The sequence below is a fragment of the Spinacia oleracea genome, chromosome 4 (assembly GCF_020520425.1).
Source record: "Spinacia oleracea cultivar Varoflay chromosome 4, BTI_SOV_V1, whole genome shotgun sequence".
In the NCBI taxonomy this organism is placed as follows: domain Eukaryota; kingdom Viridiplantae; phylum Streptophyta; class Magnoliopsida; order Caryophyllales; family Amaranthaceae; genus Spinacia; species Spinacia oleracea.
The window spans coordinates 151,803,838-151,819,623 of NC_079490.1; the positions used below are offsets into that span (position 1 = coordinate 151,803,838).

The following is a 15,786-nucleotide window of genomic DNA, read 5'->3' on the forward strand; positions in this document are numbered from 1 at the left end:
AAACATATGTGACTCACAACGGCCATAGGTTCCCTTGTGATCCCTGGTGTGGAGATCCCTCAACGTACATCCAGCGGAGCAGAGATTGAGAATTCGGGGGACGTTTACTAATACAAGGAGTACCCAGCATTAGACCACGCGGCGTGGTCCTTAATAGTTCAATTGTGACGACGATGGGACATGCGTTATGCTACATATTACTCTTGATTGATTTTAATGCATAGATATTTACTAAACATATGTCAAAATGCTGATTTAGATTGATTAAAGGAACTTAACAATACCTGTTTGTCCAAGAGTTATCTGATTTAAGCGTGTGAAATATAACAGATTAAAGTTGGCAGATTTATATGGTGGGGAAAGCAATAAAATCATAAATTCACGTTACAGCAAAGCGTAGGATTTACTGCGGTTCTCAAGAACACCTACCACTTGACTTTGCTAGCTTTCCGTTTGGCTTTAGAACTTTCCGACGACTGACTAACTATGGGACGGGTTTCTTCCAGAGTTTTTAGTATTTTAGGCTTAAGGACCGTGTTTAGATTTCAGCAGCACTTCGACAGTATTCAGTTATCAAGCGGTCGTGCGTGCAGGGTCTGCTTAACAGTGTGTTAAATACGGTAGACGCACGAATACGGGACAGAGAAAAGCTTCGGTCAATACTCAAGCTTAAGGGTTTAGGGTTGGAATTGTGTGTTATTTTCCGGTTTTCAGAGGCCCTATTTATAGTAAAATAGGCCAGAATAAGATAAATTTCGGAATGGGAATTTTCCAACTGAGATCTGTTGAGCGCTAGAAAATTCCAGCGCTTGGATCAGGAGCGATGGTTATTTCTAGCGCTTGTATTTTGTGCGTCAGATCTGTTCTGGTAACAGCTGGATCAATTCTATCTTTTGCGTGATTGTGTAAGAAGCAAACTGCAGCGCTAGAATAAAACAGCGCTTATGGTTTGAGCGCTGGAATAAAGTGACGCTCAGGCTGCCAGCGCTGGAATTTTTCGGCGCTAGTGTTTTACTTCACTTTTCCAGTCTTATCGGGTTTTTACCGAATCTTACTCACATTTTCTATCCTTTAGGAACACGAGTTGGACTGCAAGTCTTAGTCCTTACCTAATGATGAATCGTAAGGCGGTTCAAACACTTAGATATTTTATCTTACATGGTAGTTATTCCGGGCAGCGTTGAAGCATAGCAGTTATTATAAATAGTACTCCCTCCGTTCCAAAATTATCTTCCTGCTTTCTTAAACGAGCGTCCCAAAATTATCTTCCTGTTTTTAATTTTGGCTACTAAGGTCCCCACTTTCTCATGTACTATATTAATTAAAATTGAATTGAAAACCCCACCCATGTTATTCCACTTTTCCCATGTACTATATATTCTCTTTCACATGTACTTTATTCCACTTTTCCATACAACTCAATCATCATTTGTACTTTATTCCACTTTTTCATGTACTATATTCCATTTTTCTTAAAATCCGTGTTTTTGGTCAAACAGGAAGATAATGATGGGACAGAGGGAGTAGTTTCTTAAAATGGGGTTTACGAGATTATCAGTCAGTCATGGATCGTTCGTCGCATATATACTTAGGAAAGCTTAGTCAAGCGGTGTTTGGTTTCATCATTGAACACACCGTGTCGGACCTATAGACAAATGTAGACGTCTACAGGTGGCCTGGTAACTGCTTTTGTATGAGAATCCTACCATAGGTAAAAACTTTTCCCAGGTTCCCTGAAAATCCAAAACACATGCTCTCAACATATCCTCGACAATTTGATTAATGCGTTCTGATTGTCCACCAGTCGACTCGTTGGATGAAATGCAGTACTAAAGTTAAGCTTTGTTCCAAGGGTTTTCTGCAATTCTTTCCAATATGTAGATTGATACCTTGAATCACGATCAGAAATAATCAAACTAGGCACTCCATGTAATCGCACAATTGTATTCACATATAGTTCAGCAAATTGATCAAAACTTGAATTGTTCTTCATTGCTAAGAAATGTGCAGACTTTGTTAATCGGTCCACAATGACCCAAATGACATTCATTCCCTTGGTTGACCTTGGTAGACCTATGATAAAATTCATCGACACCGAATCAATTTTTATCTTCCATTCACTGGTCCCTCCCTTCTTGGATGTTGATAATGGGGCAGGAACGTCAAGTATGATACCATCATAAACTCACCGGGCCATACACAAACCCGTATATGAGAAAAGATTGACCACATATAAGCCTGACGGGTTTCCATCCTAAAACCAATTGGTGATAGGTGGAGTAGCCCATCAATCTTATATGTTAGTCGTTTTTTCTCTATTTCTCCCATGTGAGACAACTAGTCTCAACTCAAAAGTAGATCATACTCTTAACAGTAAGAAATTACCCATCTATACCTAGTATTTAAAAAGGAACACCATATATTATTAGAAGCCATGTGGCATCTCACTATTAGAAGACATGTGGCATCTCTCCTTTCATCCATCATTTTGTTTTGTTTTTTTATTTTAATTTTTATTTATTGATTCTCTGATATACAACTTCTAATGCCTCTTCCACTCCATTTTTCTTATTCAACATCAAGTTATTAATAGTCTAATATACTCATTAGTCTCTTCCACTCCACCCCTTTATTGATTTAATGTTCAAAACCACTTATTCCTTAACAGTGCATTCTTTAATTGAAGTCATAGAGAACCCACCTCTGCGCATGATGAAGGCATAAGCTAAGGAAGTATCCCAATTTAGTTTGACCGGTGGTCCCTATAACATCACGAGATAGAAGCTAAGGGGTCCTCTTTGAAACCTCTTGGGAGACACTTATAAGTTTTTCCTTTAACCTTTGTCACCCAATTTTAGGGAGTTTAGCCTTGAGATAATTAAAGGGTGCATATTAGTAGAGTTTTGATCTACTTTTCAAAATTTCATCGTTTTATTTTATAGCCTTTGCTTCCCCAACAAAGAAAAAGCTTATGCTTTAGCCATCATTGCGAGGTCTGGTGAGAGAGTTCTAAACTAGTTTAACTAACTATTCAAGAGAATAAGTTGGTGAATAACTTAATTACTTCCTTCATTAAGGCGCTTCCAATCCTATATTATGTGCAGTGAAATCAGATCCCGAACAATTTTTGCTTTTCTATGTTAAACAAATGCTTTCAAGATTGTGATAGATCTAGACAGGGCCGGTCCCGACATTTTAGGGGCCCAGGGCGAATCACGATAAATGGGTCTCAAGAGGCCCCTTATATATGGTGCAAGGTCTTAAAATATCCACCGTATGTCCATATTATATATGGAGTTTCGAGTATATTTATTTCTCCTTTAAATATTTGAACCATGTTTAACAACATATATGAATATAAAATCTCATATATAAAACAATTAGCTATGCAAAATAAAATATATAAATAATACTTACTACATACTTCATATTTCTTAATGACACAATGTTTAAAAATTTGCATATACATATTTTATTTAGAGAACCATAAAAAAGAAGTCCATTTAAAGAAGAAGTGGATTAATATCAAAAGAAACATAGAAAATCAAAACGTTAAAAGAATGTTCACAGAAATTAGGCTATGGGGTTTCGAACCCATGTTGCCTACAAGACATTAAAAGGATTCAAGCAACTAGCCACCAACATTTCATGGTTAATACCTGTGTTTATAATTTATTTGACTTATAGCCCAATTGTATAATTTGGGGCCCCTTGCCCTCGTGGGCCCTGGGCGGCCGCCCCTCATTTCAACCCCCAGGGCCGGGCCTGGATCTAGATTAATTCAACTGATATGCATCTACAATTATAAATAAATAAATAAAATGCACCATATATAATATATACGCACCATCAAAAGCTCTAGTACATTAATGATTAAATGAAAATATCATGCTCATCTTGACTAATTTTTATATAGTCCATGAGTTTTTTACTCCCTCTGTATTTTATTAAGTGATACTCTTTACACGTTAATCGGCATGGAATTTCAGAAGGCTGAGTTGATTTTATTAAAAATAAAATTGAAGTGGGATAATGAGTTACGTATTATTTATTGTAAGAAATTGATAATGGATGAATTATTTGTTGTAGTAAAAAGAGGATGTGAGTAAGTGTGAGATTATAAGAGACGGATAATCTATACCTAGTATTTAAAAACCCAAACCACCACATCCACATGTCAACAACTTCAAACTCATATAGCCACGTGTCATTACATAAGCTAGCTTCATCTTTATTTTATTTTATCTTTTAAAAGACAAAAAATATCTAAATTTGCCTATGCACTCTTTCCTTCCATCTCCCTAATACCTAATTGCCTAACATTATGTTCGAAGACGTTCCACATTCATCTTCCCCCTTCCTCCTTTAATCAATTCCTCCACTTTTTCCTCTCATTAGCATTTAAAGTTTAATTACCATGTAATAACAAATCCCTTGATACTTCAATATCATAAAGGAATCAGCAGTTCACTAGTGGAAAAAGGGTCATTTGCATCGCACTTTTAAGCACATTTGCGTCGCACATCGTGCGTGGCAAAAGCTCTCGACGCAAATGACTTTTAGTCATTTGCGTCGCACATTTGTGCGACGCAAATGAACCTTATTTGCGTCGCACATTTAGCAAATGTGCGTTGCAAATGACTTTTCAGCACCATGCCTGAAAAGTCATTTGCAACGCACATTAGCTAAATGTGCGACGCAAATGACTTTTCAGCACCATGCCTAAAAAGTCATTTGCAACGCACATTAGCTAAATGTGCGACGCAAATGACTTTTAGGCGAAAAAAAAAAGTCATTTGCCACGCACATTAGCTAAATGTGCGTTGCAAATGACTTTTTTTTTTTAAAAAAAATTCGTTTTTTAATATTTTAGTTACAACCCAATAAAAGGCAAATTCACCATAGATCACCCAACATGTTGATAACCTAACTACACTTTTAACATAAAAGTTTAAGTGAACCATAAACGAATGAGGCCCAAGATATCATTCAAGCAGATGAAAAAAACTCCATTGTCAGACCAAAATCAAACAAATTACAGCGTTCGTGCGACACTAAGACAAACAGGGAGGACTTCTCCTGGACGCTTCAAAATTTCAATTACCAAATCAATTTGAGAGTTGAGATCATGCTTGGATAAGCAACTTCCCATGACACACGTAGCACGCAGCGTCAGCGTCAGCGTATTCAAAGACAAATGAGGGAACCATTCAAGAGTCCCAAGAGCAAGATCAAAGGCGACAATTCTCACAAGTTTAGCGGATTGAAGAGCAATTGTTACCGAGTTTGTTTCCCTTTCTCAAGTTTTAACTTTTCAGTTCTCCTACAATAAAAATTTAGAAATTCATTAATTATCTGAACAGCTTGTTTTCAGTCTCAAGAAATGATTCAAACCTACCCAGATCAACAAAAAAACTAACATTAGGTTCATATTTCTCACTAACTGCGCCACCTTTTTGTTTCTGGAATTGGATGTACCGCAATGTGCTTGCAAAGAAAGCTTCAGCAGCAGAATCTGTTGCCGCATTATCACTTTGCATCTCTGTAGTAATTAATTCCATTAGATCCTGGATTGTATTGACGGTGATTTGGTTGTTTCCCTTCTCAAAAACAGTTAACATCTGCAAAGAGCACATATTCACAGCATAAAAAGCCTTCCATTAGTATTGTATATTCTTCTTCCATTCTTTATTACAGCAACATAATCTCCAAGAGACGTAAGTTCAAAATTACAACTTACGCTTTAGTCCAACTCTGAATCTACATAGATTCAGATTTTAGGATTGGTTATCCAAGTCACATAAAAAGACAAGTCCCATACCAATTTAGTATGTAGTCTCCCGACTCTAAGAAATAGATCGATTCAGTGGCAGCTAACATCTAAGAAGAAGTACCACAAACTCTTACAAGCAACATACCAAAGTGAATGCCATAAATTTTGAATCAAATCCCATACTTGCATCAGATTTCCAAGAACATCAATATATGAAAGAGCTACTGCAAACTACAACAAAGCCTCATAGGAACGCTGAACAAACAAACTCAGACCCTAACTTTCCAAAGAAAAACCCATCCAAATTCTACTAGTAAACCAATTAAAAAGAATAGTTGAAAGCTAACCATCAAAAGAACTTATATTACTAAGAATTGGACATGGAAAACAATTGAAAAAGTCTTACTTATTTCAAAAAGTAACAAAGAATGTTACAGAGTTCACTACTGGACACTGGGACAGTCCGCAATTATGCATATTTGTACTAGTGTTTGTTAGCCTTGAAATTTTGGATTATATGACGAGGATAGAAGACAAATTCAGTACATATTAGCAAAGGTGTACCTGAATATCATAGGCAGGTTCAGGGCGGAAGGTTCAGGGCAATGAACCGGCAAAAACCAATAAGACTTGAGTATGTGTTAGGGTCCCTGATGAGTTTTCTCCAAACCATGATCAGTATCAGCCTTGTCATGACGCTAGCAGGAGGCATGTTTCAGCTTCTTATCATGTGCACGAGGTCCCATAAACTGTCACGAAACAGAGAAGCATTATGTTACCATTAGTTTTTGAGTAACAAACATACAAAGACATGTTCAGGATTCAGAAAAATAGCAACATTAGTGGATATTATATAGAGCAACAGACGATGAACTAACTTGCTGCACTAAACACAAAACTTCAGCACAATTTTGAGAATATATAGAGCAGCGTCAGGTGACCTGAATCCATGGCAGCAGTACTATTGGTACTCAGAAACAGCAGCTAAGAACAACAGACAACCAAATACAATAAAGGATCACCCCAACTCTGAACAAGTATCTTAAAATACTACCCGTTTCCTCTCCACAAAAGAGTTACAAAGAACGAGCTAACTCGGCTTCTTTGATTATCAACACATGTATACACTTGAATTATAGGCCAATGTTACAGTAGAACACATAGAAGTACACTCAAGTAAACGATTAGGCAAATTAAGTCCAATGACTCCGTAGATATAATTGGCGGGGGGGGGGGGGTGGCTTACTTGCTCTCTGTGAACCTAGGGCTAGGGCGTAAGCACTTCAGGTAGCCATCCCAAGGAACCTTTTTCAGGCCTGCTCTATGAGAGATCATGTCTCTGACCCTGCAAAAAGAAATAGATACAATAGGCAACAAATTGATCCGGTATCCAACATAACATGTCTATAAAAATGTACCAGAGAGAGAAATATTCATTCACCTCTCGGCAAATTCGATGGGAGTCTCTCCAGGTTTTATTGTTTGGGGCTCTAGATACCAAACATCACAAACAACGGCCCAAGATGTCATTAGCTGAAGCAGGTGTGTATTAAATGACTCCCTGCATATACATAGTTCAGAATTTCCCCAAGATAACCAGACATTCAAAAGAGCAAAGCTATCAAAGATTACCAAACAAATTTTCAGCATGAATTTTTATGTTATCCAATCCACACAACGAGAAACTATTTTATTATATGCTCTGGATAATCAAATAAACAAATTAAACAGAAGACTAGTGAATACATGTATTCCATGATAAATCTGTAGAGTAGAAAATTAGAATATGTAATTAATCTCTTTTAATTAAATGTAAAATTAACAAATCTAGCAATTCAACAGCAATATAAAAAAAAAGGTCACAGTACATCAAATTCAATTCAACACTTAATTTATCATCAAATTCAAATCAATCACTTAATTTATCATCAAATGCACAGGCGCACAACGAAACTCATATAAAAAATTGAAAAAAAATACTTGAATTCACAAACTAACCAACATAACTAAACCACAAATTCATATTAAAAAAATTCAGAGCAAATTAATTAAACATGGAAATCAAGATAGGACATAGAATATACCTGAGCATCAAGGTAGCCAAGGACGGGCGACGAGTTAAACTAGAGCTCCAACACCAACAATTCGTGATCCAGTAGTGTGGTGTGTTTCACAACCTTAAAAAACTAAGCCTTTCTGCTTCAGGATGTAACCTTTCTCCCCGCGCCGAAACCTAGGGTTTCGCCCCTCTTCCCATTTTCGCAGAGCTCGAATTTTCAGAATAAATAGAAAGGGGCGGCTTGGTGAGAGAAGACTTCGAATGGATAAGGTTGATTCTGAATTTTTGAAGGTGAGATGGGAGGTGTTGGAGTTCTGGCAATGGAGATTTGGAAAGGAGGAGGAGAGAGAAGGAGAGGAGGCGAAAAATTTGTTCGACCTGGATCTATGCGAGAAAATAAATGAAAAAATATAAAAGGGTCACTTGCGTTGTTCAATTATACGCGTGTGTCATTTGCATCGCAGATTTGTAAATCTGCGTGGCAAATGACTCTAGGATGCTCCTAGAGTCATTTGCCACGCAGATTTGTAAATCTGCGACGCACTTGATTGAGTCATTTGCCTCGCAGCTTTGTTAATCTGCGATGCAAATGACTCTGGGGGGCATCCTAGAGTCATTTGCCTCGCAGTTTAACAAAGCTGCGACGCAAATGAGTAAATTTTATGCTAAAATTTGTTATTTGCATCACATGTTCAGAATGGCGTGGCAAATGCGGGGATGCAAATAAGCCTTTTTCCACTAGTGGTTTCATGATATCAAACCCCTAATTAAACTTCCAAAATTAAAAATAATTTTACCTTCAATTCAATCCCATAATCTTCTTCTCTTCTTTAGTAACCTCCATTTACAAATTTAATCCCCCCAAAAAATAATAACTTCTTTAATCATATCTGTCAGTTACTTTTTTCTTCCATAATCACTCATTGATCTTAGCTCTAAATGCAATTCTAACTGTGTTTAATACTATGTAGATCAGTTTTATCATTCTATATATTGATCTATTTTCTTTTTACATCCACTCGGTTGAAGCAAACTCGAAAATTCTTACGGGCTACTATGGCGGCTTAATTGACACAACCAGTGAGTAATCTTAAAATATATGTTCTGTTTTGATATTTTTAATCCGTTTTTTCTAATTTTAATGTGAATGGGTAATTTTCAGTTGCAGCAGTTCAATGAGTCAAATAAACTTTTTGCTAATATTTTGGATTATCAATTAGCGATTGTGTTTATCTGCATTTTTTTCCCCTAACATATGTATTTTCTCTATTTTATTTAACTTGCACCTTTTCTCTTTTAAACAAGTTGCACCATTTCTTTTTATGATATGTTTTCATATGTTTTTGGTGTGTTTACACACCAAATATCCATTTTATCTTAATCACGTTTCAAATTTACCATTGTTACTTAACTTTTTCACTATCTTTTGTTGTTATCATATGGTTAATTTTGATCATTGTAACTTATCGTAATTTTTATGTCCAACCCAAATGGTACAAAGTAAAAAGAATCAGATGAAGTATACGATTCTCAATTGAATTTATTTATTTATTGATTATTTTATAAGAAGTATAAAAGAAAGTTAGGTGAGACTCTGACAAATTGGACTTTTCTAATCGACAAAGGATGTATGATTCTTCTTTTTTTTTTTGCTAATATCTTATCAACACATTGGTCTTGTATAGTCAACAAATGTATAATGTGAGAAGAGCGGAGCTACGAATGCTTACGACGAAAAAGGTCGTGTGAAAGATTATGTAATCGGGTCCTTAATTCATTGTTTTAAAGATGTACACAATTTTCATTAATAAGAAACTTTACTAAATTATTTCCCTCAACAAAAAAAAATTATTAAATTATAAATCTTACGATAAAATTGAAGATTAAACGAGTAAGGTTCAAATACATAAAAAAAAAATCCATCAATTTAACCACTAATCCACATATTTTCTCTCTATATGCAGTGAAAATAGTATAATGAAAATACCAATTTTGGGACCCTGTTTTATAGGACCTGGTGCCGTCGGCCAGCTTAAACACCCAGAACCACGCCTGGATGTGAAAAATATCATTCTTTTACACGTGCTTGACAATAATTTCATTACCATTGAGATTGAAATAGAAGTACGTAATTCGGGTACAAGTGCGTAGGGTGCATAATGTATCTATTGTAAAACATGTAACATATAAATCGCAACAAGTATATCACTTCTCATTTATGCACCTGATAAATCGCCCGTTCGTCGAACGGGTCAAAGGTCTAGTTAATATAATTTCGAGTGAGGCCATGACATGTCAAAAATAAAAAGAGTATCAGTTATTAAAATACGGCCGAAAAATAAAAGTGTGTCACTTAATAAAATACGGAGGGAGTAATATGTACTCCAACAACAACTTTTTCATGTAAACTCATCTTAGACATATTTAACAGTCAAAATATCTCTATTATATAAGGGAAGAGTTGAGGGTAATTTCGTAATCACACTTTTGGTGTCCCTTATGAAAAAGACAATAATACCCTCAGTTAATTCACAATTTAATTAATTAATGCCCCTACTAATTACAAAGTTTAAATTACTATTCCATTAATTATAAAAGGCAATATAAAAGGCAAAAGAGAGTGTTTAATACTTTACTTTGATAATCAATCTCTTATAATTACGTTAAATTATTAAAAAAAAAAAATTGGTGGGAATATTAGTTATTACAGAATTATTATCGTTTCGTTTTTTAAGTTTTCAATTTATGCATCATTTGCGTTAGTTTTCAAACTATGATCATGCATAATTGTCTCAACAAATTTGGTGGAACTCAATCTATCGTTTCTGTTTTTAAGTTTTCAACTTACGCCTTTTGTTGCTATAGATCTTTCATACCATTTTCTTAACTATTCGATTAGTTACAAAGTCTTGAAATAGGTATTAAGAAATTGGTTAAGATGCTTTCAAAAGAAGAAAATAAAAAGAGGTAATCATTTTACGATAGTAAATATTAATTTCTCAATATCGGCCTATATGCAATTTAAAAATCCACGCACGCATCACGTGCATAAAAGACTAGTACTTAATATGTCAGCTACGTTGGAGCCGGAAACATGTTGTATGTCAAACGATACTTTGCAAGAATTTCCCATATCCAAATAATTATTGTTAAGTACCTAAAATTGTGGCTTGAATTGGGTCTCGGTCAAATAGGGGGGAAAAGGAGTTTGATCGGAAGTAAATATATATAAGGCTCCGTTTGTTTTAAAGGAAAATGGTTTTTCAATTGTTTGCTTCCTCACAAGAATAATATAGTGTGTGTGTTTAAAAAAGTTTTTTTTTTTAAACACACACACTATATTATGAAAGTGAAAAAAAAAAGTGGAAATGAGAGGAGAGAAAATGAAAGGTAAGAGATTAGAATGGAAAATATGACATTCTTTCTTTTCAAATGGAAAGTTAATTTTCCTTAGAGAAAGTTATTTTCCACCCATAACAAAACGAACAAATGAAAATGGAAAAATCATTTTTCGAAAATTGTATTTTGTCAAAACAAACAGAGTTCTAAATGTACATTGTAAAAAAAAGTTATTTGTTTAAGTTTATACAAAAGAAATTAAGGCTATGTTCGACAAAACTAGCTGAATGAAGCTGAAATTGATAGGTTAGCAACTAAAACTGATAAGGTTTTAAACTGATAAGGTAGCTGATTAGATTAGCTGTTTGGTAAAACTGATGGTTTAAGTTATTATGTTTTTTATTTAGAATGAAGTATTGTATGTACCCCTATATTAAAAAAAAAAAAAAAAATTACTCTCTCTGTCCCTTTATACACGCCCCACTTTTCTTATAAAGTCGTTCATTAATACTCGTCCCGTTTCTATAAATAGCATACTTTTACTAATATTATATCATTTCTCCCACTTAATCAAGAACCCACTTATATTCTTACTTTATTAAAAAACATTAAAAAAATTCAACCCCACACTCATCCCTCAAAAAGGTTTGACACATTTTCCTCTACCTATATTCAAAAATTACCCCACTATCAACCACATAATAAGTTAATAAGTCAATTAAATTGACTAAAACTTTGTGTCGGTCAAAGCAGGGCGAGTATCAAGAGACAGAGGGAATAATAAAAAATAACTAGTTAGTGTCTCGGGCGATGCACCGAATAGAAGAAAGATGGATCAATTAGATTATTATATAACTTGTTTTAAATCCAATTTATCTTGTTACGTAATTACTCCCTCTGTATTTATTTAAGGGATACACTTGCCTTTTCCGGTCGTATTTATTTAAGAGATACACTTGCCATTTTTAGTAACTTATCAACCCCACCATCTAATTAAATAATATATCTACACCCCCCCCCCCCCCCCCCCCACACCCCCCATCTCCTAAAATGACATGGTCTCCACTTTTTTTACTTATTAAAATATATACTCAACCCCACTTGTTTATCACTTTATTTCATCCAATTCTTTTTCTTAATACGCGTGCCCGGCCATGTGTATTTCTTAAATAAATACGGAGGGAGTACAATATATCTAATTTTCAGTATGCTTTAATAAATTTTATCATGTAATGATTAGTAACTCGTAAATGTAATTACTAATTTGTGATGTGAGACTATTAAGAAAAGATTCAGATCATTTTTCTAATTATATTGACTTAATATAATTTTGAACGTATAAAAAATAACAAATGAGTTGTGGCATAGTGGTTAAAATATGTGACTAACAAATGAGATGTCACATGTTCGAAACGTATAACTAGCATTTTTTCATGATCAAGAAGGTAAAGGTGAAGACCTATGTCTTAACGACTCACAAATTATGTGAGATGACATGGCAAAGATGACGATGCGCCATGTTTTCCTTATATAGGAAGCGACATGTGGCCAGATGACATTATTTGCCTTGGAGTTTTAATAATAGTATAGATAATACATGGTATTTGAGGTATGAAGTACTTCGTATTAAAGTAGGCATCATATACAAGTATGTGAAGTATGTGATTTAGATGTCAAAAAAAAAAGCTGGAAAAAAGCTAAAATTAAGGTCTTAATGGTTGAGGAAATTTTGCACTCGGATAGTAGAAAACCAAAAACACCCTTGGCATGAGAATTTTTTAGACTTGGAGTGAAAAAATCCAGTCAATCTTAATCCTCCACGTGGCATGACATTAAAAATCTTGTAACGATTATTTTTTTATATTTCCGGTTCATATATAGAAGAACAAAATAAAATTACCATCAGTCATAAAAAAATTGAGATCTACAAATAGATATCCATTTTGATATAGAAGTAGGGGTAGAGAAAAAGGGGTGGAGAGTTTTTCTTTTTCTCATGGATAAGAGAGGGATGGGGGATTTTTTTTTTTTGCTAATGGGAAAACTGAAAAAGATAAGTGAAAAGTTGGTAGAGAGAGAGGGGTGAGGACTTTTTTCCCCCATGTTTAACAATGGTCTTAGCAAGCAGATTTCTTGTTTCTTCCGCCCTCCTTTCTTGCTTTCTTTCGCCTACCTTCTTAACAATGGTATTCTCCTGCTTTACTGTTTCTTCTGCCTCCACTCTCTCCCCATTTAATTTCTTCATTATAGTCATGATCACAAACATAGTGGATGGTTCTTCTGGATCATCAAATTGGTTCATTTTAATAAATTTATTAGAAGGAATATAAATTAGCATAATTAGATGGGAAGGAAAACACCCAAAGTTATTGGAGAAATTGATATGAGATTTGATGAATTAAAAACGATGCGGCAATGCGAGAATTGCGTTGCAGAGGGTGTTAGAGGCAAGGCATGTAGAAATCCTAGAACCGATAACAATATTGTTTGCAAATTACTCGTAATTTGATAATAATGAAAAATAGTGCTGAAATTTGTGGATTGATTTTCAAACGTTACTTGGAGTAATGTCTGAATTTCAATCTAGTTTAGCACCGGAAATTTAGTTTTGGTTGTATACCAAACACCTCTAAAGTAATAAGGTTTTAAAAATTTCAGACAACTGATTATTTAAGTCACCTGAAATGAGTTACCAAATAGAGCCTAAAACTTAACACTGACTCGGAATGGCTCAATTTCTTGGGTAAGGGTAGTTTCTTACAAAGACTTAACTCAGATGAACGTCAGACTATCTAGTTTTTTAGCTTGAATGGTGTTATGCCACTCATAAGTATCGTTGGTGAGCCAACGATTACTTTGCGAATCGTTTTTTAAGTTAGGCCAGAGTACACGAAAATTGTCAAGGATGAAGCCAGCTGCGGTAGAATATTTGAGCGCTCAAATTTGCAGCGTTGATAATTTCTAGCGCTCACCTTTGGAGCGCTGGAAATTCCAGCACTTGCAGGCATTTGTGCAGATTTTTCCTTTCAGTCAGTTTTATTCCGTGGCTTGAATTTTACCAAACTAGACCTTCGTTAGAGCGTTCCTGCGCTCAAACGTTCAGCATTCCGACGCAAGTGATAAGTAATTTGCGCGTACTGGCCTTTAGGTTGGATCAATAAAAGCTACTGCGGATTTTCGTTAATTTTGACTTAAGGGGACTTCAATTCCGTGAAAATACCTTCGTCGCAATTCTAAACATGCATTTTGGAATAGGTATTTTCATCCAGACCTACGTAGTGCTTTAAGGAAAATGCGTATTTTGGTCTTTCGAATTGGTTGCACGATGGACTGGGTTCTGAATTTTCGAGTTCTGGTAAGTAATTCAAATGCGAGGAAAAGTGAGTATGCGCTGGAAAATTCCAGCGCACATAGCATTGGAATTTTCCAGCGCATGCCTGTACAGCGTGGGAATTTGGTGCGCTGAACATTGTGCTTATTTTTCTTTTCCTCGTCACGTGCGCTAGAATTTTCTTGCCCTCAGTTTCTGAGCGCTGGAATTTTCTAGCGCAGGTCAGGGTCGCGCTACTGTATTCTAGCGTTGGGCTCCTGACTGCAGAATTTCGTTTCTGATTCGTAGCTTTAATATTATTTCGACGTTTAGAGTATGTTTTAAGAGTTTGATAAGCATTGTTGACCTTAAACTAAGCGTCTGGTTGATTAGTTTCACATAGCACATAAAATTTTACATTAAAATAACAACGAGCATGATTTCAGGTATAGTGCACACTTAGTTTATGCTAGTCTCTAAGGTTAAAAAAAGGCTTGGGTGTCAAAGTGTACCAAACATATCGCCAATCCCCCAACAGGCCCTTGTCAGAGTAGCCAGGTTCATGAAGAATTTTATCAAGGCATATACGGTACGTGATGGAGTGGCATATAACGTGAATGGACCTAGGAGATAAGCGGTTTAGTTTTGGTGGATGTGCTACATTGCGAATGCATCGAGTGGATAACATCCGAAGCGCGTGCAGCCCCGGGCTGATTGGTGTCCTTAGTCTGAACTTCCGAGATGAAACATGCCAAGGAAGCCGAGATTCGTTTATGCGTTTCTGTAGCAGATCATTCGTCATATTGAATATTCAAGTCATCCCAACTTAATATGGAAATAATTGTGGCGTAGCGTTCGATTTCTGTTATACAGCTTCCTCACCAACGCACTACTTGCATAAATTATTTCAATATTGTCCCCAGTGGAGTCGCCACTGTGAGGGGGTCGAAAAACACGACGGGGCGCTGGCCTCTTAGGAAGAGTGTACGACCCGCACGACTTTTCCCCTCTGGATGTGGCAAGCATATTAAGTAAATAGGACCTAACTGTGGGCGTTAGCCTCATTTTACTAGTCTTTAGGAGTCTCCATTCAGTTTAAGAAAACTAAAAAAACCCGGTTATCGTGATATGCCTGGAGTGCAAACATATGTGACTCACAACGGCCATAGGTTCCCTTGTGATCCCTGGTGTGGAGATCCCTCAACGTACATCCAGCGGAGCAGAGATTGAGAATTCGGGGGACGTTTACTAATACAAGGAGTACCCAGCATTAGACCACGCGGCGTGGTCCTTAATAGTTCAATT

General features: G+C 35.8%; 1 long non-coding RNA gene across 1 annotated transcript; it reads right to left on the reverse strand.

Moving 5' to 3' along the window:
• Positions 1 to 5,016: 5,016 nt before the first annotated feature.
• Positions 5,017 to 6,494, reverse strand: LOC130459736 (uncharacterized). The gene is made up of 3 exons (XR_008919327.1): positions 6,338 to 6,494; positions 5,421 to 5,621; positions 5,017 to 5,323 (listed from the first exon to the last, which is right to left on the reverse strand). It is a non-coding gene; the product is annotated as an uncharacterized lncRNA (long non-coding RNA).
• Between the last annotated feature and the right edge of the window lie 9,292 nt (positions 6,495 to 15,786).